Genomic DNA, 25,473 nt, shown 5'->3' with positions numbered 1-25,473 from the left:
TGTTATCAACGATGGTCTGCAGTCCGCGTTGGGAATCAATCTGTCACCAACGTCGTTAATTCTCACTAATGGGACTTTATCAGGACTTAAGTGATAATGGTAACGAGAAGGGAAACTTCTCGGGTAATTACTTCCCATTTCTGTAGCAGCAATAGCTGCCAAAATGTCATCATCAATCTTACTTTTGGATCTGGTAACTGCTGCTACTAGATATGTCGCCACTGCTGTTTTTGCTGGCTCGTCAGCTAAGCTGTTGCCGACAGCGTGGACACCAACTCGTTGGTGTCCGAGAGTGTGAATTACATTCACGAGAGGCAGATGTTCTTTAAGCTCTGCCACTCGAACCCAAAGCATTTTATGCTTAATTGTGCTACCTTTGGAATCACGATATTCATTTTGAGTCCAAAAATGTAGATTGTCGTTGTAAGATTGAACACACTAAAACGAGTCACTTACTATAAGAGTAGTGACCCGAGGATCAGCAAATTCTAGTGCAAGCACCAGAGCACGAAGCTCCGCCAACTGTGCGGTACAATCACCCAATGACTGCGTATGCACGACATCAGATTGGAATTCACCATTTACGAAAGTACCCACCACAATTGCGCAGGCCGCAGAATAGGCATGCTTCGATCCAGTTGCCGGTTGCGCAGAACCGTCAGTGTAAATGACACAATGGTAATCTTCGAGCGGGCGCAAAGACGGAGGAGCCGGATGAACGAATTCATACTGTAAATACTCCTGAGTCTGTAATGAGGCATCAAAGATATAGGTGACATCGGACGATGTCAAGGAAGTGGCCCATGGATATAGTGTGACAACCAACATGCGTTTTCCTTGCGACAGCGCTCTTTCTTTGAGAATCTCCATCTGTACTGCCGTAAGAACTTTCTCAACAGAGGAAAACCGCAGTTCAGCCGAAGTGTACAGGTGTAATTTGTAGGCAATGGGGACGGTGTCGCCCTCATTGAACGTTAAGTATGTGAAACCCACTGCGCCTGGCACAATTCTTATTACCAGGTTAGTGCGGTTATCACGTGTCAGTAAGTATTTTGAAGCAAGAAGATCAGCTTGCAGTAATTGCAAAATAGCTGAATGCTCCGGCAGCCAGCACAATTTGGAAAAAGTAGGTTGTACCAAGGCATAAAGCGGCTTGATACGCTGGGCATAATCAGGAATGTACGTACGACCAAAATTCAGAAAGCCCAGCAAAGACTGTAATTTCTTCAGTGTTGTAGGAGCACGCAGGCTTGCGCACTTTTCCAGAAAGTGCGGAGCCAATCCTCGACCTTCATTGTTGAGCTCGTAGCCCAAGAACAACACTGTATACTCTGCAATGTGAGACTTCGCAAAATTGAATTTGTAACCGAAGTCTGCGAACATAACAATAATGCGATCAACGCGACACAGATGCGGCCACAACTCGTCGTCTGTGAGATAGATATCATCAACATACGAGTACGCATCTGGATCTATGCTCTCTAAAAGAGAGTACACGTGCGGCAAAGATGCCAGGGCTGTTTTTATAGCCCATGGCTAGTCTTTTAAACTGTTTCTGTTTGCCGCCTGAAGTAAACGCTGTCCACTGACTACTAATAGAGGACAGGTTGTGGCTGTAAAAGCCATTGGATATGTCAAGTGTGGTTTTAAACCTTTTACGCACAAGACTATCGACGAGAACTGTGAGTATTTTGTACCGCGCACGTCCGGCAATGAGAGTTTAGGTGCCGGTAATCCAAAACTAGGCGGTACGACCCATCAGGCTTCGTTACAGTGAATAAAGGATTATTCATCGGTGACACACATGTTTCGATAACACCCTGATATTCCAATTGATCAAGGATTTCCACGACGTGGGGTCTAGCTTCACGACGCATGGGATATTGGAGTTGTGGCTGGGGCATAGACCGCAATAGAATCTCATGGCTGGGGGACAATTTATCCCAGCCTACCTGAGTACGATACAAAGCCGGTGCTAGCACCAGAGCCCACTCCTCAGCAAACTTTTTAGCGTGGTCCTTTGGCACTGTGTGCGCAAAGGACGGGAGGATTACCTCCTCCCCTCTAGGAGCATCTAAAATGAAAGCCGGGGCCAGTCTGCCTCCGCTAGGAGAATGTCATAAGAAGAGGTCAGATTATCCCAAAAAATCCCTTGAATTGTACGTTGTATGTCACCTTCAATTAGGAGGACCATGTCATTTAGTCTGTCAGAGTGAGCCACTCTAGTGTCAGCAGTTTCTACAGTAATGAACGTGTCAGTTGCTGTCGCCTCCAGATATGGACGCAGTGCTTGCCGCACTACTGTAACCTCCGCTGCGCTGTCGAGCAGCGTTAGGGCCCATGTCAGGTTCCGAAGCTGCGTTCTCACTATCTGTGGCATACCTCGCTGTCAGTGCAGCAACTTTCTTCTTTGAAACGGGGGACGTTGACGTGCAAACTCGTCTTGCTTGCCTTTACCGTCAGCCTGACGGGGTTGGTCACGACCTTGTTGTGCACCCCGACCTTTGCCACGGTCTCCGCCACCGGACTGTGAGGCCGATGTTTCCTTTGAAGAACGAGGAGAGTGTTGTTCAGTAACCTGAAATCTATCAGGCGACTTAATACTAGTACGATCGCGCAAATCATAAGTGGGTTCGCTAGTCTGCTGTACGGGAGACGCAGGACGAGACCCCTGTTTCTGTTGCTGCTTTCCCTGTTTCTTTGCTCTCCAATTCTGCTTTGGAAAAGCCGGACGATCATCTTTACCATAGTTTGTTGTATCAAGTCAGGAATGATTACAGTCGGTTTAACTCCCAAACTACTGCGGCCAATAGTTTTATAGGCTTCCGCATTAAGTTTAGGTAACTCTTTGGGCTTATCGAATTCAGCGATGCGGGCTAAGCCATTTGCCACTTGGAATTGTACCGCATCTCCCTTGAGATTACCAAGGACGAGGGGGGCAACAACGTCGAATACTCCGACAAGCCTCATTCCCAACTCTACAGCTGCCTCCGGTCCGTGCTGATCTTGAACACGTTTAATGACAGAGGGCAGCACGGCCATAGACGGAGTGCCGAAGCACTTCGAGTAGACTGCGGCAAAGATCTTTCCCCAGTTGTCACAATCTGACACATCAGGGATGATGTCTTTCGGCAAACTAATGGTGAGTATTCTGTGTTTCTCCGACTCTGTAGAGTGTGGAAACACTGCTTCCAGCTGGTCAAATTTCTCGGCAAGCCAATAAGGAAAATCATCCTTATTTTGGGAGCGCTTGCCCATCACCGAATTAACTATGACGGGACTAATAACAACCGCGGGGTGACCAACTGGTAGTCCCGCAACAGCAGGACCTACCTGCACGTTGCGTGAAACGTATTGCAACAAAGCCCTATATACTGAAATAAGGGTTGTATGGAGCACACGCAGCTCATCCACCGCAATGGTCAAATAGCGGGGGTGAGGTGTAAATCCGGCAAGCACCGGCCATGTGGCCCCTGGAATTGACAAAGGTCCCATTCTAGCCAGAGCAACTGCATGGGGAAGGGCGCCATTAAACCAAATGCTATGCTGCCAGGCTGAAAGGGGGATCGCTAGCGTCCGATATGGTGTATAATTGGCTGGGACCCGCATGTGAGTATACGAGTGAAACGTTTTATCATCCGCATTCACTGCTGGCAGTGTCACCCAAGAGTAGAACAACTCATAAGGATGGGTCCCATGTGCACTCACCACAAAAATAACGGCCATCCCATCGTCCGGCACCCCATAAGTCATCAAATGACATCGCAGAGGTGTACAACTATGTGCAGCAATTTCGACCGCCATAAGGACATATAGAAGATCAACAACGAGTTTAATCAGTAGCACAAGGGTTCAGTAATTGAAGAAACCTTTTTAATGATCAAGCTTGAAAGAACCTATCAGGTGAGTAATAGGTAGGTTCAAATTCGTCACTCCCGTTATCCGGAAACAAGAGTGAGGGAGTCGTGGACAAATACAAGCACTACTTAAGGCGTTTCAAATCAATAGACCAAACGTTAGGCGCGCCATGTTGCAGGGATTCTGCTCATGCACAGAACTATGCGCAGGAAACCAGGACCTCAATGAATTGTGGTGTAACAAAAACTCACCTCAGAACCCAGAACCCCTATCCGACCAGCCTCAGTGTCCCATTCGTTATCCGTATTATCTCGGAGGTCCCAATGTATAGACAACCCAGAACAAGCGACTTAGAGTACTCTCAGGAATGGTGGGAATCAGAAATACCTGTTCGTAATTATTCTCATATCAGTCCACAACAAGAGTAATCAGAGACACGGTAAAGTTTAAAAGGTTTATTTTATAAACTACGTGTCCTAAGATGCAGTACGTTGGCTACCATAAGCAGACAAATGATTAAAATAAAAACCATCAGCATTGTTACAATACCATAAAAAATGAAAGGAGAGATCATATTACAAATGACAGTGGTATACAGCCACCTTCCTTTCGCTAGTAAACTAATATTATTATATTAATAAAAGGTCTCTGGGCTTGAATGCCGAACCCCATACCGTAAAGATCAGCTTAGTTGAATCACATCACAGGATCAGGTGTGCACTGCTCCTGGGAAAGCTCTTCTTCAGAATGTGTGTGTTAAGCATGCAGCCAGCAATATTAAAAGCGCTCGACTCTCAGGTATTTGCAGCTGTGTGCGTGTTATGGCTAAATAGTGGGCCGATCAACCTGAACCCGAAAACATGCACCGTCTAGCGACCCAGACTGTTTCTTTACACAATGTTCAGACCAAGTTCGCGGCTCACGGCTAGGGATGTGAACAACAGACAGTTCTCATGTGAAGAAAAGGCAAGCAAGCATTTTTCAAATAATAACATCTAACGCGGTTATGCTAACTTAGCAGTGTATGTATATAAATTGCAGCCCTCACTACAGTACAACAAATGTATGTGTAGCTGTGTTCAGGTGTTTGTAATTTAATACTTGATGATATGAATGGTCAGGTTTCATTACTGGAAACAAAGGATTGTTCGTAGGGGAGGTGCAACTTTCTATTACACCTTGGTATCAAAGATGTGTGAGTATCTCTCTAACTTGACGTTTAGCCCATTTTTAATGGGGTATTGTCTTTGAGGTTGTGGGGTCGACCTCACTGGTATAACGTGATAAGGTGAACCATTATTCCACCCCACATGGCTGCAGTATAACACAGGAGCTAGCACTAAAGTCCACTCCTTGATATATAAATGTGGGACGATGTCAGAAAAAGCAGGCAAAATTACAATATTTCCTTCTGAGCAATCCATCATGAATTCAGGTGGCCAAGAGAATATTGTAGCCGAAGACAAATTCTCCCATAAGAAAACATTAATGTATCTCAGTAAATACTCCTCAAATTGAAGTTGCATCTCGTATAAACGCACAGGACCTGGATATAGTAACTCAATTCTACTGCCACCTGTCAATCCACCAGGTTCCGGGGAACTATCGTGACTTCTGCCTCGCTGTCCAGCATGGTCAGAGCCCATTACCCTCTCAGAAGCAGTGTCCTCAATATCTGTGGCAGGCTTGACTTTCAGTCCAGCCACCTTCTTATTTTTGAATTGAGGCTTTGACTGTTTAAGTTTATCTTCCTTTTTTACTATGTAGTAAGAAGACTCTTCCGTTTCACATACTCCTCTGATCTACTCTCTTACTGTCCTCTCTTCGAGCATTTTTCCGATAAATCCTGAAGGAAAGAGATGAACGTGTATCATTATCCAGACGTCTTAATATTGTCCCTGCAACACAAGTTATAGTGCTTCTCGGTGGCCTCCTGTGGTGGAGATCCGCCTTGTCACTTAGGGCCTGATTTAGATCTTGGCAGACAAGTTACTCCATCACAATGGTGATGGATATCCCATCTGCTGAAATAAAAAATCCCGTAATATCCTATGTGATTTATATATCAGCAGATGAGATATCCGTCACTGTTGCGACGGACTAACCAGTCCCCCAAGATCTAAATCAGGTCCTTAGTCCTTTCTTTATGTTTCATATTATCCTACCTCGTTTTAGAAGATTCAGGTGCTTGCTTGAGTTATCCTTTTCGGAATTACTCTTAATTTGTGGTTTATTAGGTCTGGCTCCCAGATTATCTCGGCCTATTGCTACATAGTTTTCCTCAATAATTTAAGGTAACTCGAGCTCCTGTTCTGTGAGATTCAAGATAGTGAGTCGTTGGCTTATCGCCAAAGCTGCTGCTTCCGCTTTAATGTTAATTAACCGAATGGTGGATACTCTAGCAAAATTGCCTACCAGTTTCATCCCCAGATCCAGGGCAGAAGCTGCCCCATACTCACTCTGAATCTTCTCAACTAATGAGGGTGTACTGTGTGTTTTGGTATATACTGCAGCAAAGACTATAGCACAAGTGGCACAGTATTTCACAGGTTGAGCCATCCCCAATGGCAAGCAAATTATAAAAATTCTGGGGTTTTCCTGGGGTCTCATATGAGGAAACACTGCTTCAAGCAGTTTTCTATGCACTCCAGAACAGAATTTCCTCCCACCTGATGGTAACTTTCCGAATGACTGCATTGATTGTTTTTGGGCTGATGCACAGTTTAACCAATTGTGGTTGTGCGGCTTAAGCTGAACTGAGAGGATTTATTGTCATTGTTCGCTTAATGAACTGTTTCAGACTCCTATATATTCTAACTAGACTGTTATATAATCTACGTAATTGTAGTGCTGTCATATTAGCTATGTTTGGATGTGGTATGTAACTGGCTAAGACTGGCCATGTTGCTCCCTGATTACTAAAGGGAACTAGTCTAACTTCTTCTGTAGTGTGTGGTAGGGCGCCTTCAAACCAATTTTGATGATCTTGGTAGGTTAATGGTATTTCTAGTTCTTCGTAAGCCAAGGTAATGTTGCTCGGATATGAATTAACAAAAATAAACAAGAGGCATTTGGCAAAACAGGAACAAGTTGGTTTAATTAAACCCTGTGGCCGGAAGAGCCAGGACAAAATGTGTCTGCTCAAAATCTCTCGATATACAATGTTTTGACAGTCAATTTATACAGTTCATGAGGTACAATAAAATGTTCTCTAGATTCCAAAAGAGCATCTTAGTCATAAATCAATTGCATGTGTACATCTGATAAGGACACAGATGGCTCTTGACCTCGGGGAGACATAACATGGGCCAGTGTGTATGTGGCCAGATTTCCAGTATCATGAGTGTCTGATCACTATGTGTGGTGTGCATGTCGTGTCTTGAGTGATTGAGTATATCTGCATGTGGTATCTAGCTTTGTGGTATTTCTTGGGAACGCAAGCTTTTCTCCCAACAGGGCCAATTACCTCAGACTTGTTTGTGTTGCAACTATCTAACTGTGGAATCAATCAGGCTTTTCCCTGGGTGCGTGTTTGCCTGTAATTTATGGGGGACCCCACCTGTGATCTGTTACTCAATAAGCGTGGGAATGGGTTGCAGAACCTGCCTGACCATGTATCTCTGACTCTGGGTTGATGGGGAGGTCGCCTTGGGTGAACCTGACAGCAATGATGTGAGTTCTTTGGAAATCCTAAGAATGATATGGCAGCCATGTTGACATTACAACATTGTGCATACATTTGTCATATTGCACATTGATATCATTCTTACTGGCGTGGTCAAAGGTATGTTTGCTTTGATCTGAAGGTACATTGACATTGTTCTCATTTGCAACAATAATAATATCGTACAAGCATGGATTGCGACATGCATTGGTATCATAATTGCTGATGTTAGCGTTGCAGTGTGGGCACAATTTACGGTATACATTGACATTCCATTGACGCGCATTGACGAGGTTCTGTGGGCACAGGTGGTGGCATGCATTGACATTGCATTTACTGATATTGCCATTGTCAGGCCTGCACATATCATGACATTCATTGATATCGTATTTGACCATCCCAACATTAGCATCCCCACCCGCAACTGTGAGATCATGTTGGAGCAGCTTCTGAGTAACTGCATGTCTGCAGTTGTTAGATATGTTTAGTGCCATTCCTTCAGCCATCAGAATATTTGGAATTCAGAGAAGGTAGCAGTATGGGGAAATACTTTGAAATGTTTAAGCTTGAAAAACCTACAGCCAATACACAGGGGTTACCTACTCAGCTGAGGAGTATTTTTCCCTAATACCACGGACGTTTCCAGTTAAGAAATGAGAAAGGTTCTTTGGGTACAACAAAAGAAAACTGCTCAGGCGATACATTAAATAAAAGCCCAACCTAGAATGTTGGTGGCACCATGTTGTACTGCGTGCACTTTCTCAAGTAAAACTGTGCCTTTGTTGCACAACATAGACGTTGGACTGGTGCAAGACTGATTCTGAGCACCCGTGAGGATATGTTGGCCTATTGTCCTGGTATCTCACAGTGTAGCATCTGTACCACTAACCTTACAGGGTAACAATTGTGTGTGCGACCTTAGAGCATGATAATCCTAACCCCTCAAGGAAATCATGGTAGCAGATCTAGAACCCTTTCGCTCAGTTACTTATGTATACCCAAAGAGATACACAAGAAATACACAACATGCGGGTTCAATATTTATTGAAGCATTGTAATTCTTCAGTAAAATATGTGCACTGCAATGATTAGTAGAAGGAAACAGAATAATGTTATTAGCTTTACGAGAATGGTGAAAAAGATGAAAAATTCAACCATTTTACAGATTACAGAAAACTATATGCTTCAATACAAGTACTGTAATATAGTGTACTCCTACCTAGCACATTCTACCCTATTGTGTCTAAGGTGACTGGGTCTGTCAAATTCCTATCTGGGTGGTCTAACTCCCTATTACCTGTGGGTATGTGTCAGCAAGCTACCCATCTTGATGTAGAGTAGGACAGCATCCCTTGCATGAGGTGACAGGAATCAGGTGAGATGGAATTCTGGCATTGACCAACCACTCAGTGCCAGCGAAATGCTCTTCTGAATAAACAAAGGCTTGATATCAATATAAATAATAATATCCTACATATTACCATGTTGAAATCCCAGTCAGGCTGCTATTGTTTATTCTACAATGAAAGTTTTGTCGCTGAGAGGCCAGAAGTAAATAACATGATCTTACATGCTGAACTTAGCCCTTGTAAAGAATGTTCAAGGTGTCCTGATAGAGTGCCTATAAAAATTGTGTTTCAAACTGAGTTTAAAGAATGTTATTCCATAAATGCACATAAATGAGTGTGTGTCAAATATCATTGTGTTTAGGGAGTAAAGGCAACTTAAGAATGTGTTCATGTAAAATGGCGATTTCTTAACCGGGCCTAATATCTCCACATGATACCAGATGTGTTGGAGTGGCTGTTAGCAACCAACCCAAGCCCCATGGTAGTATGTATACTCTTTAGGTTTCCATAAGTTAGTTGAGGTGGATATCTCAGCCTGTGAATATCTTCTAGCTAGAGAACCCTGACAGTGGTGGGTCTTTCTCTTGAAGAATAGACCCTAACCATATAGAATCAAACTCTGGGTGTCTGGCACAAGACAAAGATCAAGCCATCTGCGGGCAGACCCTGGAGTCTTAGAACCTGGACCCAATGCAATTTGTGAAATAAAAAAAAAAAAAAATGGTCAAGATGTAAGTAGGTGATGTGGTGCGAGTCACCAATACTAGTCCTACAACCTGTCAATGTGTTCAGGAACCAGATAGGACCCTACTCCCAGTGATGGGCTGTACTCCCATAATTGAACCAGAGTCAGGCTAGATAATATATTTTTAAAACAAGTCACTCTAAGCAAAGCCCATTTCTGGGCGAGGTTTTAGGAGTTGGAAGGGATGGACTCCAGCTGAGATGTTCCAATGCATCTCACTTTTTAATGTCTACAGCTACAGAGCAGCTGCTGGATGCCGATGGGTATTTACCACTCGGGATGAAAGAAGTTGTCCTTCACGTTATTAAGGTGAGCCATTGTGCATAGCTCTGATTGCTTATACTCTTTTTCAGCAGTTTTTGATGTGAAAACAAGCATCAGAATAGTTTAGTCAGCTCACAGAGTATGAGATGGTCTTTGACCCGAGACTGAGTTGTGTCCAAGGCTTTGCTTGTGCCTGACAAATAGGTGGAGGCACTGAATAGCAATGATTATGTCTGGAGATACTTCATTTCCCAGTATGCACTTCTCATATTGGACCAGTATGTGTGTCCACTGAACAGCTTAGCACTAAAACCCACATGTGCAGGGTCCGCTTTGACACTTGTGTGCCTGGTTCAAAAATCTTTCTTGGTGCCCCCACAACAACCTCCTTCTCCACAGATTCCCTCACCCTCCAACAGTACCCCACATTTCTCCACAGCCACTCTCCCACATGTATTTCATTTGTTTTATAGAGCTAGTCCTACCAGTATAGGTTGTCACAGCACTTTACATCACACACAAATTATACAGAGATAATGAACCATGTGTGTAGATCAGTGCATGGGAAATGTTACTTAAAACAATAAGGACTACAATGTGGAGGAATCACGTCATTCATACTGGCAGGCAGTACATTTTAAAAGTGCTTGATCTGTAGAAGCTCAAACTCAGCATTTAAAGTTTCCAACGTCGTTCTAGTTGGCTCTACTAATAACAATGTATTTCTTCCCAAATTAACCAGGTCTAACAACATTAGGATAATGAAAGACTGGGGGAAAAAATAAGCCTTAAAGTCCTGGATTTTTGCATCCACCGACACACTCTGTTCCTCACTTGTATAAATACCAATATTGTCTGAATCTCTTTACTTACTTCTGCACAGCGCCAGGATACTCCCTTCGGAGTGATAGTTGTGCATTACAAATACATAAATCAAATCAAATTTAATCAAATATTGTTCTAACCTATACCTTGCAATTTGCTTGCAGTTCTTTGATGTCAGTTCCTAGCTCACTGCGCTATATTAGCATTGTAACTTATGAACTGAACATAACAAAAGAATCTCTGTGACAAATGCAGTAACCCACTGACCTAGCCACATAAAATACAATTCTGTGATCTGCCTGGTACACATTCTTTGCAGCAGTCATACTAACCCTCGCCGCTACTTTACGATGAGTCAAAACTACCACTAGAAAAACTATGATCACTCTCCAGCATGTACATTAATCACCTGAACTATGCACTCCCCGAGCTCAGCACACAGTGTGGTGGCACTGGTCATACCGCCCTAAAGCGGCTCTCCACACATGCCAATCAAAGAATGTGCGTTATGCAGGTTACGTCAACCTGATCTAGACTTTAATACAGCAGCACTACTTATTTTATGGATTTTATTTGTAACAATATATACACAAGTGATGTATTTGTGAATTGTAAGAAATTGGGTTATTGATTAAGAGGGGTGAAAACCCTCCTCAAGCAACAACTACAATTCTTGTCAAGGTGAATCATGAAAGTCGCAAAATCAACCTGTGCTCAGCTTGGCACAAAAGCAGCCAGGCTTAACTTAGAGGTGCTGTGTTAATTAGTTATGCAGAACACAGTACCAGTGTGAAAACACAACATAAAATAAACTCCCAAACCAACTCAGAAAAATATAGAAAGTTTTAATAAATAAAATAACAGCAAATCAAATTAAATTCAATCAGTAATCTGGAGTTATGAATTCCTTACAATTTTTGCAAAATCCATGCCTGAAAAATCAAAGCTCCAACTGTTGGTATCTGGTTGGGTGTAGCTAGAGCAAATGCAAAAGTTAAGGCCGACAGCAATAGGTTGTGGGTCAGATACTTTAGGTGGATTGGGCCTGGTCTTGGCTTAGCTTCAGACGTAGAAAATGTTTTTAAGAAAAGTCCTGGAGGATGTGTCCAAGGAGGCTTTGTCATCATCTGTGAGAGCTGCACGAGGTCTTGGAGAAGCCTTTGACGTTGGCGGGGAAAAAGCTGTCAGCAAGAAGAGCTGAATTTCCAGACCGAGGAGGTCATCATCGTCGATGGGGAGCCTGTCGCCATTAAGCCTGGTAAATATTTTTACCTTTGGGCTTAGACAGCTTTTTGGATATCTAACACCTCCAGCGGAACGGAAAAGCCAGCCAAAGAGGGCGCCACATACCATAGTTCAGAGGATGTGCTGCTTCGAAGAAGCTGGAGCGGGAGCTACTGTGAAGTCAGACTGACTCTCCATTCACCTTGGGCTGATCAACAGGTAGGTAGGTCCCCGTCTTCTGTCAGTTCATCTGGTACTTTTTGGTGACAATTTCTTTTGTGTTCCAACTTTTAGGGACAGGCTGCAGCAGCACCTCTAAAACTACATCCAAGAACCAGGACCTTGGGGGCACGACTTGGGGTTTAGGACTCCCTCCAGAAGAGCCCAGGTGCAGGGTTCAAAGTTTTTGAAGCTTGTTGTGTCCCTATGGCTCACACACAAGGCCAGGCACTTACCCTTTGGAGTCACTATGGTAGCTCTAGGTTCATACAAAAAGTCAGGCCTCTAGCAACAGAGCAGTCCTTTGGAGAACAAGGCAGGTCTCAAGCAGCAGGGCAGTTAATCTGGTAGGAGCCGAGCAGGTCGCTGGAGATCAAGGCTGGGCTCAAGCAGCAGGGCAGACTTATGGGGGCCTAGGCAGTTTCTTTGAAGTCTTCCACAGGTCCAGAAGTGTAATGAAGAATGGCTCTAAGGGTCCAATATTCAAACCTAGTCCCATCCTTTAAAGTAGGGGTACATCCTGGCTAACCCCACATTTGATTCTGGATAGTTCTTTCCTTCTACTGCCAAGCCAAGAATCCAGGAACTCTAGGGTGACAAGAGACTAGGGTCAGGTTCCTTTGTGTGTCTGCTTGAGGAAACCCGTGCAAATGCAGGTGGCCCCCGTTTGTTTCACTATCTGGGAGGAATTCACAATGACCAACAGCTAAGATACTGACAGTCATGTCACTTAGGACACAGGCAACATTCACTAAAGCGCCTTACAGTAGTGAAAAATAATTTTTTCACTACCAGGATATGTAAGCTTAAAAACACATGTCCTACTTTTAAAATAAAATGCACCTTGCCTTATGAGCTTTTTAGGGTCTAACTTAGGGGTGCCTTATGTATATTAAAAAGGAAGTTTTATGAACAATCAAACTCTGTCAGTCTCTGCTAGGTTCCGTTGCTCTCCGTTCTCAGTCATTGTGCTGTATCTTGGGAATTTGGGGTTCTAAGTTCTACTTTTCTAGACTCATTTTAGATTATCCCCTTGCTTCACGTGCTAACCATCCTACTCTGCTGCCAACTGAAAGGGCAGGGTCCATAAAGTTCTGGACCTAATCTAGAGTCGCAATCCGATGATTCATTTTAGCAGCATGAAAGCATAGAGGGGACAAAGTTCGTTATTATTGCCAATCAAATCATCAAGAAATCCTTTGGACACCTAATAACCACACACAACTCTGTAAGATTAGTTTGTTTATTACAATACTAAAAGCAACTGAACATACAGACACCTCAAGATGAGCGTATAGAAATACATCGGAATCACATAAAGCCAAATCTGCATATCCAATTGAGATGATGGAACATAAACAAGACAATTAGCTCAAGAAACAAAGATGCAGAGGATGAGAAAGCATGAGTCCACATTTCCCTGCATCAAGGGTTTCCTAGTAAAAAGCATTAATCTATCCCTACTCTAACACTAAGTGACATTCCTACGTAAGCATCTTCAGAAAGGAAAAATAAAAGGTGTCAGCATGTGGAGTCTTCCTAAGAAGCCTCTCCACAATAATGGGTCATGTAGCATAAAGCTACTGAGATAGAGCTTGCTCTAAGATGCTCTCTCTCCGAAGACAGAAGAAGAAGTGGGCACTTTCCCTACTCCCAACATCACATTATTTCAAGGTATCCTTCACAAGAGTCTATGCTGGTCACACCATCTGCTCTGAGTATGATCCCAAAGGTAGTTTTCCATGGGATACCGGTGTTCTTGTCTTGCAACAGTATGTCCTTGGTTCCCAGGCCTTCTCCTGTGTGAAGCACTACAGCCTTCCTTTATCGTCTCAAGTTTACGATGTAGCTTCTTCTCTCCTTGCCTGACTATTAAAACAAAGACACTATTCTAGCTAACTAGAGTGCTTCTTTCACCTGCAACACAAATGTGAGAAAGAACAAATTCCACAGCACACATCAAATTCATCTATTAATTCTAAAGCAAGAGTTTCCAGGGAAATGCTTTTCAGGCCTACAACATTCAGCTACCATAAGAAACGAGCGTATGAGCTTTATGAATTTGCATAGGGAAATAAGGCACATTCAATTAATACATCTACCTACATGTAAAATGACACAATTAATAAACAATTTCAATACATGAAAAAATATCAATAGCACAACACAAGCTCTTCTAGTTAATGTTTTCTGCTAGTTACATCCACTTTCTATGTTGATTCTCCATGTTACCTTTCAAAGGCTTAAGCACATCACGTTTCAGGTTAATACGTTCCAAAATCCTAACACTTTATGTTTTTACAACAAAGGATAATATGCGGGTGCGCTCTACACGTGTGATTATAATGCACCCCTACAAATAAAATGCAATTTCCGCTACATCATTATCTGAAATCCTAATACTTTGTTTGACCGAGTATGCATGACTGTCATGCGTGTCTGAAGATAAATAGGTTTTTTAACACGCGGATCCTAGCTCTGTTTAGGGGTGTATCAAGCATGCTCTCTAGTTGACAGATTACTACTGTCCCTCTACTAAGTCAAATACTCACCATACCTACTTTTTTTGTTCATTGTGCTCATATTTGGCTGCGTAAGTTGGAACCAGTGTCATCACTACCTCTGGTGAGAGCCGTCACCTGTGACAAAGAATGTGTCAACTCTGCAGAAGGAAAAAACAAACTAAGGAAAGGAATTGCTGCAAACCAGTTAATGGACATTGGCAGTGGGTTCAACTCCCTCTACTGGGAAAATATGTGTAAAAGTAGGATCCAAACTACCCAAGCTGTGCTACCTGGGTACATTTTAAAGTTTTTCACTGATCAAAGGAGGAACTGCTCCACAGGGTACTCAATGGAATTAATAATAATAAAAGGGATCTTGTCATGCGCAAACATAGCCCAATGGGCGTCAAGGCGCCTTCATGCGCAAACATAGCCCAATGGGCGTCAAGGCGCCTGACTAAGGAGTAGAAGCCCAGCCACTGTGCCAGAAGTGTTGGGCAGTTCAGAAAAAGCAGACTGAATGGGGGAACGTAGCCTGTTCCGATCCTAGTCCGCAGAAGGTCTTCCGGGTTCCTTTTGTTTCTCAACAACAAGCCAAATCATCCTACAACTCCAGTACAAGTCAGCCAGCAAGACCACAACATGCCTTTTGTTTACCAGAGGCTAGAGAATTTGTCCTAACTTTGCAATAAAAACCTTGTGAATGAAGCCCCAGTGTGAGGAATCCTTTTGGTGAGAGATCTTGAGGTACTACCGTACCAGTGTTGCTCCTGCCATGAGCCACAATAATCAAGCACCAATACTGGAAGCTGGAAGAGGCAGGGTTGCCAGCCCGCTCTACAGGGAGCTATGAACAGCTTGGCTACCAGCTGCAGCATGCATGTATCTTACAAGCACCCAGTCCCCCTCCTAACTTGAGCCATGTGAACTTGAAAATTGACTATGTCTCCCCCTGCTAATACTTGAGTGAGATTTTTTACCCAGTGATACTGAATACCTCGAAAGGACTTAGTGAGGCAAACTTGCCAATGGGTAACAGAACCAGTGAAGCTTCTTGCCACATATTACAGTGATCTTGAACGTACCAGTACCAGATTAGAGTTGAAGATTTTTGTATGTTAACACACTGCAGCACCCATTTTTTAACTGTGTAGCTCATAAATATGTCCAATTTGTAGTATTACGTTTGATGTGTGACTCTTTGTTTACTCTATTTTTTATGAAGAAAATCACAAGGATGGACAGTACCTGTCACGATGTTGTTTGAGTTTGTGGTCTCTACCAAGTCAATAACTCCATTAGAAACAGTGAACTGCTGGACCTTCCTTATTCTGAGAGTCAATGCAAAAAGGGTTATATGGTGTCCAGTTTGCAGTACCATTGCAGGTCAGGGCCCAAGACATCAGGGGTAAAAGGTCCCAACTCCCGTAGTTGTGATTCAGTACCTCCTGCTTGCCCTGTGACCGACTGAACTTGTACAGACACTCACATTTCTAATTGAAACAGGATTACCGTAAAGGTTTTAAAGAGGTCATTGGGTGGGGACTACAAGAACAGGCCGAGAGTATGACCCATATTTTGATTGAGTATGGTAACCCAGGACTTGAGATGAAGGGATTTGAAATGATCCATAAAGTCAGTGATGAGAATAATTAGAGAACTATTAATACAAGGTAAAACGTGCCTAAGATTATATGACTTCTATGGACAACCCCACACCAAGAGAATTTTAAAAAAAAGATTAATTTTAAGAAGCGCCTGGTCCAGACAGAACTGTAAATCAAGGTAAAGCTTGGTATAAAAGACATTGAGGCATAAGACATTGAGGGCCTTATTTATGAAGACTTGCAACACTTTTACTCCACCATTGCGTCACTTTTTGTGACACAGTGGCGGCGTAAATAATGTGCCACATTGCGCAATATTTACAAAGTGACGCATCTAAGCAGATTCGTCACTTTGTAAATGCCTGCGCTACATCATACCTGCGTCAGGTATAATGTATGCTGGGTGGGCGTTCCCACGTGAAAAATGTGTAGAAGTGGCACAGGGAAATTTCTCAGATTTCACTGCACCACTTCTAGGACCAACTACGTCACAACCTTATGCCGGCCTCACAGCAGGCATACAGGTGACACAATGCAATGGGAATAGGCCTCTCCCATGCATTGCTGGAGTTGCATCATGCTTACAACACAATTCCAGCAATGTGTGGATTTTGCGCTGACAGATATTTCAGGATTCCTGACGTGTGTGTCATTCCTTGCGACATGGTGCTCCATACAATTAATACAGCGCATCCATCGTGTCCCAAGGAGGGCGCACTGAAAAGTGTTGCATTGATGCTTTTACGCAGCGATGTGACACATTTAATAAATGAGGCACTGAAATTCTATGGACAGCGAAGGGTTCTTTCATTAACATTTTATAACATTGGGGTTATATCATCCACCTCAGGGTAATATATTATAAAAACTCTTGGTAATGGATGCTGTGTGAAATTCTCCCCACACATGAGTGAATATAACTTCACTAGTTTCCTTCACAGTGTTATAAGCGCTACAGTTAAATTGTGAGTGAGCATAAAATGAAAGAATTATCATTATTTGGTACAATGCATTTCCCCCTTCTTCATATTCTGTATAAAAACCTTAGTGTTAATTCCATAGTTATCTTTTTTGTAATTGTGCTATAAAAATTAAACGTGAGTTGCGTTATTTAATCAAGTTAAGGTAGTTTTACATCCAGGCAACAACATAACTATTATGGATAATAGCTATAATGTAGCCTCTTCTGGGAAGCAAGCGTTTAATTTCTGAAGTACATACTTCTTTCTCCATAACCGGTGTCTCCCGTCAGGTTTTTTTTTATATTTTCTTCCAATTTAGAATGAAAAATGTGCATATTTTAAATGGAAACACAGAAAACTGTCCAAGCATTGATCCGTGTAATAGAAACATTCAGTCTTGTGACAGGCTATTACTGAAGTACTAATTATATGCCACTAGTCTAAGCACATTAAAGCAAAACAAATCATTAGAAAGTTTTGTCTGTACGGATAACTAACAGACCGGTGAACAGGTCTAATTAAAGCCCTGGTCGAGACTGCCAAAGATATCAAAAACACCTAGCAAACCGATCTCAGAGGTGCCTGGGCATACAACAGCGCTTACCAGTGTTTTCAGCAAGGGGTTTGATCACAAAACACAATTTGCAAGGGTTTCCTTTTGTGACTGATTGCAAATGTACAAAATTGGCAATGTAAAGGCTTCACATTGCAGTGCTTGTTCGGTGACTTCGTCCCTCAGGTGACCAGGACCACCGACAATAGAAATAATTTTAAGAGCTTCGAACAAGCTTGTAATTTGCACATTCGATTCTGTAAGAAAGCACAAGCCGAGAGAGCTTTCACTACGAATCTTTTTCCTTTTTTTCCAAATAGATGGCATTGAAAGGCTGTTCAATCCACCATGGTGAATAACCTTCACGTCTAAAAAAAAAAACTGCAGTCTTTTTTCGCCCAGAATCACATAGATCCAATGGGGCATATTCATAAAGGCAAGTTCACTTATAAACAAATGTGTGACTGAATTTACCTTAGTTCACCTATCAGGAATTCACTAAGGGGTTCCTGGCCGGCGTAGGCCCTTTCACAGGTGTGGGCATCTCTGCACCCGCAAATCCCACTCAAATGGTGGAAATCAAGGCAGAGTTAGCCTTGGAAGTTTTCGAGGGCCCGCAAACATGTATATTTGTGGCCACTCACGAGCTATTCTACCCCTTTCCAGCCTGGAGAGGGTTTTGTAATTACTTCAACCCGAGGTTGACATAAATCCCCTTTCCAGGATGGGAAGAATGAATCACCACCATATTTGGTGGACTTTTTGGGGAACGGGTTTCTCCTCAGGGAAAAATAATTTCCCTGTGGAGAAAAAACAGAAACATAAAATATTGGAATTTATTTTCCCCTCGACAGAGTTCTCTGCCAGGCAGAGCTCCGCACCGAAGTAGAAGATTCGCCAACAATGAACAGTTACACCAAAGTCTGCACCAGTTCACGTTTTCCCTCAAACACCGAACATACAGGCACTACAGAAGTAGCAGTATTTGTAACTCTACCTCATATGCAGAACAGGTAGAACATGAACTGGAGCTACAACAGCTTATATCACACATAACCAGTATATCACAGGTAGTAGAAAGACTGGTGTGAGGGTTTGGGCCTACTAGGGTGCCCTCCGTACCTCTACAGTGCAGGAGGTGTGTGATTCAGGGTGCTGCTATGAAGCCTATTTGCCCGTGGCAGTGTGTGCCAGGCAGGGGATGGAATGGGAAGCCTTCTCCGTAGCCTTCTTATCAACAGCACTGCAGTTATTTATTAATTAATTCATCAGTCACAGTAACATTACCAACACAAATGTTGTACATAGGAACAGTAAGGGTACCTTGCATAAAATATACAGTTGGAATAGTTAACATTGACCAGATTAGGCCAATCAGATATAAGTAGTAGTTACCACTGTGTGAGAATTCAAGGCAACTTCAATTTATATCAATTAACCAATCATTCTTCTGTACAGATCACTGGGGATGAAGTTCATGCCTTAATAGTCAGGTCCTTTTTTCTTCAGTTTCTTGTAGTCTATGGTCTAGGAGTAAAACCTGTACTGGTAGGTGGGGCTGTTTTTGCTCCAAGGTTCTGGGTTATTCTTCTTGTCCCAGGAGACATCAGGGCTTTTCATCGAGAGTGCATACATAACTGAACCAACAGTTTATAGTCCAACAAAGGCAAACAGAGGGATCAAACTCTGGTTCTTCTTAGCATGGTTCACTATGGTACGAAACATGGTGGACCCGTGTCCTTCACCGTAGAAAATAAGACTTCCACTGTGTGAGAGCCTGGGGAACAATTTAGAGTTTGTTGGATGGGTACCTGTCACAAACATGATGGATATCCTGTCTGCCTTATTATCAGTACAATTGTAATATGGCATGTGGATTATGTGTCATGTCTGTGACAACAAATACAGAAAAACAACTTACTGCATTAATATGCCAGTAACATCAATATTTGAGGGTTTTGCGCTATAGTTGTCAATTGCTTCCTTTGATGTTCAATATATATCTCTCCAGAACTGTTTTGTAATCTTCAAACGAGGGGTTTACCCAAATAGTTGGTGGAAGTGAGATCCAATGGAAGAGCCCTGGAAGGTAGAAGGATAGTGAACACATCTAGTTTTTGGCTGCGCCTGCGTGGAAAAGGATAGATGGGTATATCTTTCCTGCATAATGCTTGACATCTTGCTGCATGACCAGTGGTAGTGATGACAAATTATAAAACATGATTCGACTGAAGAGAACACAAAGGCTTCTGACTGATGAGATGAACACCGGGATGTGAGCAGGAAAGCAAATTGTGCTAGGTAGGCAGGTGGCTTTGTTTATCCTTCCGTTAGCCAAGGATAACTTCATAGCCTCCCAGTTGCATTGTTCATTTGTATCCCCAAAGATCTTTGCAAGACTGCAAATACATTTTGCCTTCTTTCAAGGTAGAAGTGCCTGCTTCCCATATGCACTGTGATTGTCTGTTTGATTTCTTCTTTACTACAATCATTGACATCTAGAGGTCAAGGGACAGTTAGGGGCATGCCTATATCCACCAGCGAGCTAGGCATATAATCCTAGTCACCTTTTCTGAACGACCCTTCATCAGCCTCATTAAAGTCAATGTTATCCTTTCTAGCATCAATTCAGGCTCTCACGATGATCCCTACCTTACACCCTTTCTTAAAGTCCTCTGCCCTCTAATAAGAAAACCTATTATGTTGTTTAATAATGCCTCACAGGTCTCTGGGCAACTCAAGGAAAGATTAGTAACCCCACTAATGAAAAGATCAGGGCTCGACCCTTTCCAGAAAAAAAATGTTTGACCGGCTATACAACCATGGAGAAATATCTAGTAGGCTGCCTTGGTTACCACCTTCAAGAAAATAACCTCCTAGATAAGAGCTAAGCTGCATCTCGCCTGGCACAAAGCATTGAATCTGTCTTAGTTGCCTGTCTCAATTAGTTGCACAATTGCAAATGTGGGAAAATGTGGCAAAATCCTGCTCCGGGATCTCTCAGTGGCTAATGGTACTGTCAATCAATATGTTGATGCAATACCTTGGAGGCTTTGGGCTAGCTGGATAGGCATTAGAGTCGTTTGCCCATTTTTCTCAACCAGAACTCACTTACTTTCACTACCTACTTACCTACCCACCTACCTACCTACCATTCAAGCAACATCTCTTTTTGTTGTAGAGTTCTATGAGGTCTGGCTGTTTCCCCAGCCCTAGTCAACAACGGTATTAAGCCACTTTGTGACCTAAAATACTTCTTTTGTGTTATTATGTTAACCTGTGCAGATGACACCTAGCTAATGCTTTGTTTAACCATCTATTTTAATAGTAGCTGATTTCCCACCAACTCAATGCCCACCTTAACCCTCCATACTTCTCTAGCATGCAGTACATACTTGCATACATCTCCACCCGCCACAGCTACCAAGGTGTATCAGGCACTATCTTGCACAGTGAAAGATTACTCTGGACACACAAGCAACTACTCGTAACACGCAAAGCCCTACCAGGGAACAAGGCCATATCTGGAAGGAAGGTATTAAAGACAGAAATCTGGTCATACAATGGCAGTCCTAGAGCAACCCGTGGCAGCACCTAGAAATGTGAGCCTGTGCCTGACGGGGCTGAGCCTGAGATGTGATGGTGGTACCTGGGTATGGGTGGCGAAGTGGCATCCGGAAAGATATATTAGGCTGTACTTCTATATAAGATGGAGCTCATTTATGACACTGTGACATAGTGCAATGCAGCAAGTCACCTTGCTGTGATGCACTGTGTGACAAGGAAAGGCAGGAATGCCCCGTGTTTGAGGCAATTCAGAGCATTCCTGTCCTTTACCTTGCACTAGCACCCTTTTGGCAGCCTACCTCTAATGCAGGCACCCTTACACCATGGTGCAAGGGTGCTTGCCTTGCATGCAGGATTGTTTTTGTGCAGGAAGGGGCACCTTTCAATGTGTGCTGCAGAATGCAGCACACATAGAAAGAGGAAGAAATGAGAAGAAATAGAGCTATTTCTCCTTGTTACGTCTTCCTTTGGAAGGTGTAAGATTTTGGTGCATCCACAGGTTTAAAAGTTCTCGTAAATCTGGAGATGTGTTAAAATGCATAGGAGTTGTGTGCGAAAACCCATGCAAAGGCTATGGAATGCCTTCCCAGGGCAGAGTTCCAGATTTTTGAATTTTGAAGCCACTCAGAGTCATGCACAGTGGCATTGCGTGGCTTCAAAAATCTGACAAGTTTTACATCGCACTTGCACCACATTGCATGATACAAGAGCGATGCAAGTCGGGTCATAAATAGACCCAATGTTTTTTCTGGACATGAAGTCCTATGCATGTGTAACTTTGTTGTTAGCAGTTATAGGGCAACACCTGACAAAGGGAAGCCAGAACAATTGGCATTGTGAATGATTTCTTATTAACTGTCCTCTTTATGCCAAAGATAGTGTGCACTGAAAGTGTTGCTTTTTTTTAAATTTATTGCATCAATGATAAATGACTAAGTTTAAAAAAATCCAATTTTGAGCTTGTAAATTGATAAATGATTTTTAGGATAGCGAATGACCACAAATCATTCACACGACTATGTACTTACATGCACGTTAGCAATGATATGTATGCCTAAAATGATGAGGTTTGTTGCCTTATGCTCTGCTACTGAAAATGTCTAGATCTCGATTCACATGTATAGATATTGCATCCACTGTATTGCAGGATTCATTCAGAGCCCCTCGCCCCTCCTTCAAACAGCAGTCCAACACTTACTGACACAAACACTGCTGGTAAAGCTGCTCCTCAGACACAGAAAAAATAGGAGCTCATTAGATTAAAAAGCCGAAGCCATGAGAGAATTAAACTCAACCAACTGAAAAGCTGGTTTGCACAAGCATTTGCATTGCAGCATCTAAGTGTACACAATCAGGATTCCCCTTTAGGCCGACTACCCATAAAAGCAGACTTATACCCAGGGAGGCAGAAAAGGGCTAATTTGACTGTAAAATTACATGCACTCCTAGAAAGTGCATGTCAAAAAGTTTTTTTAAAAGTAGTACCACCGTCTTAAACAAGACCTTCCTTCTACACCAAAGTCTGTGTCTCCGGTATCTTTAGACACTGTTTTAGAGGAAATACATGCTTTACGTCCATTTATTGAGAAAACCAATTCCCGCCTGCAAGTTCTGGATATTAAATGGCCGTCTATGGAATCCCTTATTACTGTAGTGGAGCAGCATGTTAATGAACTACAAGATGTATCCATCAAATTGGTCACCTTAGAGAAGGTGGTCCTCATGTTGAAGAAATCTGCTGAAGACCTTGAAAATAGAATTAGATGCAATAATCTCCGCTTATATGGTCTTCCAGAAGGTTTGGAAGGTAATGATTCTGTTAATTTTTCACTACCTTTCTTCTAAAGCTTCTTGATCTTCCTATGTCTTCAAATCTGAATACTCAATGGGCTTATAGATTGAGTCCCCGCTTGTCTTCTTCATCTGCTCCCTCTACGCCACTGGGTGTGATTCTTTTATTTCTGAAATGTACTGACCTTCTACAAGACTTACATGCAGCTTAACTTAAAAAACAGCTTGTTTGGTCGGGTTCTAAATTATTTATTTCTCAGGATGTCTCTTCAGCAACAGGAAACGATGGAAGGAATTCCTTGAACTTCGTCCAGCTTTACGTACACTTAGTGCATGTTATGGGTTATTCCAACCATGCTTGTTTAAGATTACTTTTCAAAACAGCAACTTTACTTTTGTGGCCCCGGTAGACCTGAAGAGATTTATTCAATCACACACCACATCGTATATGGAAACTTCTGGTCCTTCTTCTGTGTCTTTCATACCTTTATTTTTCTTCTTTCTGTTGCAGACATGCTTGATTCACTTGGACTCATCTAATGTTTCTTTTGCAGGTGTTTAACACTTGTCTTATAACATGTTAACCTTATTCATTTTCCCTTCATACCCTGCAGGTTTTCTTTTTGAGATCTCTTTTTATCTGTTTCCTACTCATCATATGTGGTTCTCCGCTGTGGTGCTTTCTCCCTGGTTGGATGTGTCTTCTTTTTCTGTGTTTTCCACCCCTTGTGTCTCTCTTCCTGTTCTCCCCTGAAGGTACGTATTACAGTCGTCAGTCCTTTTTTATTCTCATTTGTAGTCATATATTTTGTCAGTTGTTGGCATGTACTGTCTTCTCTTAACGTTCTATCTATTACCCTTTTCTTTCTCCTATTTTTCTTCTATATTATCTTTCTTTCCACAGCTCTTTCTCCTTTTTTCACTGTTTCATCTTTTTGTGGTTATTATTGTTGATCGTGTTACTTCATATGTCGTTCAATGTATATACATTCAGAGATATATCTTGGAATGTGAAAGGTTTTATTAACCCCATAAAAAGGCAGAGAATACTATCTCATTTACCCTCCTATAACCCAGATTTAGTTCTCTTACAAGAAACCCATTTGACAGAAACAGAGGCTTTGAAGCTCAAACAAGGGGGCCCATTATGATCGCGGGTGGATCGCTACCGCCAGGTCGGCAGTGGTAACTGCTAGCCCGGCCGTGACGATCTGCCCGCCAAATGACCTATCTTCACCCCCCGCCATATTAGTATGGCGAGGGGCACCGCGGCGGATGGAAAAACCATCCGGTGCTTTTCCGGCAGTCGGATTGCCGGCTTGGCGGAAAAGGGATTGATAATGAAATCAATATCAGGATGCATGCCTTTCCATGGTGGAGACTCTGCCATGGAAAGGCATGCGTGAAATCACCGCGGGGGCCTATTGCCGGCCCCCAGGGGGTGGGAGTGTGGGTAGCTGCACTGGGGGTACCCATGGTACCTCCCATCATTGACATGCACGAGGTGGCAGGCACCACGCAGTGCCAGCCCTGTTGTGCATGGCAATGCACAATATGGGCTTCAACATTGCAGCGGGTGCTGCTAACAGCACCACCCCACGCAATGTTGAAGTCGAGGATGTGCCCGCCAGTGTGGCGGGTGCATTCTTATTTGCATAGCGGGACCGCTGCAACTTTGGCGGTCGGTCCCGTGCTCCGTTGCGGTGGCGGACGGACAAAGTCAACCGGTCTTCGTAATAGGCCCCAAAGTTGGGTTGGCTCAGTCCTTGTTTCCCCTACCTCGAATGAGAAAAATGGTATAATTATTCTATGCCACAAAAAGTTGAATTGTACTTTTATCTCTCAAGACATAGATTCAGAAGGTAGATGGTTATTAGTTAAGTTACTTTTTAACAATATATCTTTGACTGTATTTAATGTTTATGGCCCGACTCAACCAGACTCCTGTATTTGGCCCAATTTTACAAGAAATATATCCAGAATAAAGATGATTTTTTTATTCTAGGAGGTGACTGCAATCAGATCATAGACCCATTTATTGACCGCCAGTCCTAAGTTCGTTTCATCCCTCATAAAGCTCACAAACAATTTGACAATACCATTTCTCAGACACACCTTAATGATGCTTGGGGTTTATGTAACCCAGATGTAACAGAATTTTCTTTCCCCTGCCCTTCATGGCTCTCTCACTCGGTTAGACTACATTTTCCTCTCCAAATCCTCATCCCAGAATCTCATCTCCTCCTCAATTGAACCTATTAAAATTACTGACCATGCCCTGGTTTTTACAGATTTTGACTTACTCCGACCACAGCCCAGATCTTCCAGATGGAGGTTTAAT

At 42.8% G+C, this 25,473-nt stretch overlaps 1 pseudogene; it reads right to left on the bottom strand.

Moving 5' to 3' along the window:
* Positions 1-19,256: 19,256 nt before the first annotated feature.
* On the bottom strand, positions 19,257-19,499 carry LOC146857052 (cytochrome c oxidase subunit FA4 pseudogene; annotated as a pseudogene).
* Between the last annotated feature and the right edge of the window lie 5,974 nt (positions 19,500-25,473).

This window comes from Triturus cristatus, chromosome 3_2 (genome assembly GCF_964204655.1).
Source record: "Triturus cristatus chromosome 3_2, aTriCri1.1, whole genome shotgun sequence".
Taxonomy (NCBI): domain Eukaryota; kingdom Metazoa; phylum Chordata; class Amphibia; order Caudata; family Salamandridae; genus Triturus; species Triturus cristatus.
Note: the sequence above shows the minus strand (reverse complement) of the source record. Positions and strands in the feature narration are given on the sequence as shown.